General features: G+C 37.2%; 1 long non-coding RNA gene across 2 annotated transcripts; it reads right to left on the minus strand.

Moving 5' to 3' along the window:
* Nucleotides 1–403: 403 nt before the first annotated feature.
* Nucleotides 404–1512, minus strand: LOC143855186 (uncharacterized). 2 transcript variants are annotated; one of them, XR_013237722.1, is made up of 3 exons: nucleotides 1308–1512; nucleotides 977–1189; nucleotides 404–758 (listed from the first exon to the last, which is right to left on the minus strand). It is a non-coding gene; the product is annotated as an uncharacterized LOC143855186 (long non-coding RNA). The 2 variants fall into 2 exon arrangements; XR_013237721.1 differs by lacking the exon at nucleotides 404–758 and having other exon boundaries at nucleotides 859–1189.
* Nucleotides 1513–5122: the final 3610 nt, after the last annotated feature.

Genomic DNA, 5122 nt, shown 5'->3' on the forward strand with positions numbered 1-5122 from the left:
TATATGTGCCTCCGCCTCTGCTTGCAAGTGATAGGTAAGCGACATATTGTGAGTTTGCCCCTCAGAAAGTGAAACGAGAAGAGGTTATTGATTTGGTGAGAATATCAGCTATATTCTCATCAACCATGTTTTGATATTAGCACTAACTCATCTCATCTTTTGTTATTTAGAGAGCTGTCGAAGGTTATTACAGTTCCAAGAATGCTTTCACAAGCCAATTAAAATAGAAAAGTCAAGCTGGGTTTGTGCAATTATTAAAACATCGTTTTGCTGATATCATTTCCCAAAAATATATTTAGATCTTGAACGATTTGCTACGTAATTTTGAGGAAAGCCATTTGGTATCTCACTTTTGCAAGAGAGAACCACCACCTTTGATGAATTAAATTAATAAGACAAAATCTTCTAAAAAATGAGCCTCACAAATGACTTTCACCAATTGTACTTTCCATAACATCCAACTAATTAAAGACTATGCTGTCCAACTCCAACTGGACCCACATGCGCTCCATGTACTATGTGCCACCTATTTTTTAAAGCAGTGTTTAAAAACTCCTTTACTTGACAAGGAACTTGCCCAGTCGACTCCTTTTTACCTTGACCGCGTTCCGCGTTGCACCACATCCGCATTCCTTGTTTTGCCCTACAAAGACAAAAACTCCTTCGATTCTCCCGAGTTATGACTACGTCAATTGTGTTCTTGGCCACGTCTACGCCGAGTTGACAATGATTTTCCTTGGCCGTGTTCCGCTTCACATCTGCATTTTTAAACACTGATTTAAAGGGGATCCAAAGGATATGTCCAATGTACAAAGATAGTTTTAAGAAATGTCATGCAATTTCAACAAAAAAAGAAAATGAACACAAAAATAAACACATGCCAATTTATTAAAATAAGCTTCCTCTTATTTTAAAACGGGAGCATTTACAAAACAGCAAAACAAACACAAGAGTGCTCTCTTATTTTAAACATTACGTCTACATAGAGGGGAGATGATTGTTTTATTTAGGCATGTCCTTGCGATCTAGCAAATCCTGCGACAGATGCACTGGAAAAAAGAACAGTGACCGTCCTCTTTACCCTCCCTCTTGCAAGTTGCGTTACAGTTATCGGCATTGAAACATGCTCCTTTGAATTCTCCACTGGGTGCCTCACAAATCTTTCCATCCGCCTTAGTTATTCCAATCTCTGCAAGAACAAGAAAAAAAAAGTTCTTATCAATAGCTATGGCATAGAGAAATGGGTTGTGAATATATAAACCCATGAAAAATAAAATATGAAGCAAAGAAAAGGAGAGAAGAATCACCAGAGGCAACGAGTAGGAAAGACAAGAGGAGAATAGCAAAGAGAGGAGTCTTCTTCATGGCTACCTTATTTTTCTCTACTAACTTAACAAGATACTACTATTCCTTATGCTATTGCTCTCTATTTACAGGAAAAGAGAGGTCGGTTATACAATGAGAGGGGAGTAATTAATGTTGATGAGTACACACCCAATGAAAACAAATTAAATTACGAGAAAGGATGTGTATGGGATCAAACCAATGTGGTTTAAATAATATCCACCTCACTCTTTTCGAATGTTGTAGAAGACTCTCCATATTGCCCACTTGTCATTGTCCATCATCTTAAATAGAAAATGACCTAGGGAAAGAGCAAAAAGAAAGTCAATTTTGCCTTCCTCCCCAAAAGACTCTCGTTGTGCCAGCATTCGATTTTATTTTTCTTCTAGTCCTTTGTCATGTCGGTTCAAGATACTAGAAAGATAATGTGGGGCCCTTCATGCTTTACATGATCAACGGTTTTGATTTCATATCCACACACTCCTTTTCTGTCTGTAATAGGTGTGCAACTTTGACTGGGCTCAACCCGAACCCACCCGACCCGGCCTGATTTGAAAAATGGGCTTATAAGGGTTAGATTAAGGTTGGGTTGAGTTAATCCGACCTCGGACTAGTATCGGCCTCAACCCGACCTGACCCACGCCACCAAAATTAAATTGCGAGGCATAAACTTGTGTACATATTTATAATTTAATCCGAACCTTTCGATCTTTTGAAGTGTTGATGGATGGTTAGGCTATGAAAGCGAGCCTTTGAGATATATTTCCACGTGTCATCTTTAGAAGTGTACACCTGGCTCTGTGGTCTTTCGGTTTTTTTTTTTTAACGTGAGGCTACGAGACTCATTTTCCAATTAAAAAGAGGGACTTGCTAGGCTATTTCTCCAAAAGCCATTTCGGGGCTGAATTTTGCATGTGAGAACAGGCTCACTTTTCAGCAGATTTTGCCTTATTTATTTAAGTCATGTGGCTGTTCTCTACTGCAAAAGTCGGCCGCAAAATGGCTTACGCGAATATGCGAACTGAGAACTTCTTTCCATCCCAGTGGAAACGGTACACGTGCCTGTAACTCCACAGCACCTCTTAGGCACTTCTCTATCGTTTAGAGTCGTGGGTGTGCCCGTGAAATTGACGCTACAGTCGGAAAGTTTCTCGAAACTTGTGTTATATAAGAGAAAGGGTAAATCAATGGGGCGATGATATTTTCACTCCCCATTCATTACGCGCACGCTCCCCTTGTAGCTTGATTTGACATGAGCGTGCACGTAATGCAGGAATGAAAATATCATCCCCCAAATCACTGTTGCGTGTCAAAGTGTTGGAAAAATTACCTGAAAATACTAGTTGTTTTAAAAAATCGTGTAAATGTTACTTTTGCAAAAAAATAGAATTTGATGATGAAAATGCCCTTGGTTTTGACTAATTCTGGCTTCGAGTAACTCGTTTTTAGCTTCGAGTACCTATATTGGCTTCGAATAGCTCAGTTTTTACTTCGAATAACTCATTTTTCGCTTCGAGTACCTATTTTGGTTTCCACTAACTTTTTTTTGCCTTCAAGTAACCTATTTTGGATTCGAGTGAACTATTTCGCTTTAATTAAGCATGTTTGACAACGACTAGCTTATTTTTGGCTTAGAGTAACTCATTTTTTACTTTGACTAACTATTTTGACTTGAGTAACCTAATTGAATTCGAATAAATTGATTTTAGCTTTAACTAAGCATTTTTTGCTTCGACTAACCTATTTTAGGTTTCAACTAAGCTATTTTGGATTCGACTAAGCTTTTTTTGCTTCAACTAAGCAATTTGTAGCTTCGGCTAACCTATTTTGGCTTCGACTAAGCTAGTTTAAGCTTCAAATAAGCATCTTTGGCTTCGACTAGGCTTTGGCTTCAACTTCAACTAAGCTAGTTTAGGCTTTGAATAAGTATTTTTGGCTTCGACTAAGCAATTTTGGCTTCGATTAACCTATTTTGGCTTCGACTAAGCATTTTTTGGCTTCGACCAACAACTTTAGCAAGAGAAAATTGCAAACCTAGAGATAGCTTGGGTGGGAGGAATCTAAGTGGATTGTGGTGATCTGCTGCAGTTTTTTCACAATAGATGAAGCCAACTTTAAAAGAAAAGTTTTAACTCCAAGTAGTTTAATTACACACAAAAAATACAAAAAGTTTGAAAAGTTGGCTATTATGAAGTATTTTGTGAATATGTTCTTATGTTCTAGTTGGAACATAATGAATCCAATCTGCCACGAACAGAGTCATGCCTCCACACTTGCTCATAGAATACCTTCATGTGAAATATGCAGCCCATTAATTCAATTGGGTCCTCAAACTTGCATCTATAAACTTTCTGGTTTATAGCTCAAGTTCAAAGAAGCTTCATGTGTTTGACTCCACAATCAAAAGCTTGTTCAAGTAAACAATTATTAATTCCAGAGGCCTTCCATTCCCAAGTTCAAATCCAATGTTCTTATATGAGGCCATAATTCATTACCACAAGTCATTCCTTCATTTAATTTTATGTTAGACGAAGCAAAATTTTCTTATTCGAAGGAGAAATAGGTTAGTTGAAGCTAAAAATAGGTCAGTCGAAGCCAAAATAGCTTAGTCGAAGCAACAAATAGGTTAGTTGAAGCCAAAATCAGTTAGTCGAAGATAAAAATAGGTTAGTTCGAAGTCAAAATAGATTAGTCGAAGCCAAAAATAAGTTAGTCGAAGCCAAAAAAAAAAGTTTAGTAGCCAAAATAGGTTAGTCGAAGCCAAAATAGATTAGTCGAAGTCAAAAATAGGTTAGTTAGAGCCAAAATAGCTTAGTCGAAGCCAAAAATAGCTTAGTCGAAGCAAAAATGAATCAGCCGAAGGCAAACTAGTTTAGTCGAAGCCAAAATAGCTTAGTTGAGGCAAAAAAAAGGGTAGTTGAAACCAAAATAGCTTAGTTGAAGCTAAAATAGTTTATTCAAAGCCAACATAGTTCAGTCGAGTGGCATTTCCGTCCATGATTTTTATTTTTTTAATAAAATAACATTTAGACGAGTTTTTCCAAAAAACGACATTTTTACGTTATATTTCCAACACTTCAGCACACAACAGTAAATTACCTTCGGAATGGCATATTTAAAATGTCCATTTGACGTGTGGACCAATGAAAAAGTCGAAAATGCTCTCCTCTTCTATAGGTTTTATAGGGAGATGATAAGTTTGCAGTTTGCACCCACTGTAGGATAATTAGCCCCCTTTATAACGTGAATAGTGCATACTTTAACGCTTTTTTAGGGTGCGAATGTATCATCACCCTTTTTATATTGCATTTTAATCTCCACCACAAATTTCATCAAGTCAAACCGAGATCTCAATTAGTAGAGTCCAGATATCACCAGGTCCATCCCAAATTTCATAAACACCGCCACAAACTTTCCCTTTTTAGTTTTTTTTTTTCCTGCGTCTTCCATTTTCTAGCGTTAATTCTTCTTTTTCCTCTTCTTCTTCAACTCATTTTTCATTTTTCTGATGTCTTCTATTTTTTCTGACGTCGATTCTTTTTTCCCTGCTTGTTCCTCCGCTATTATTCCTCTTCCTCCTCTTTTTTTATTCTTAATTTCTTCTTCCTCCTCCTCCTTCAAGTTGCCGGTCATCATCGGTGGTGGCAATGAAAATTAGTCGGTGGTTCGTAGAGATGAGAAAACATAAAAAGGTAAATAAAAAAATTGAGGGCATTTTGTTATTTTATGGTAAAGTTCGTGGAATATTAGGGGTGGCAATGGTTTGGTTTCAGTTCGG

The sequence above is a fragment of the Tasmannia lanceolata genome, unplaced genomic scaffold (assembly GCF_043159265.1).
Source record: "Tasmannia lanceolata isolate RefF3 unplaced genomic scaffold, GAP_Taslan_0.1 ptg000020l, whole genome shotgun sequence".
Lineage (NCBI taxonomy): Eukaryota > Viridiplantae > Streptophyta > Magnoliopsida > Canellales > Winteraceae > Tasmannia > Tasmannia lanceolata.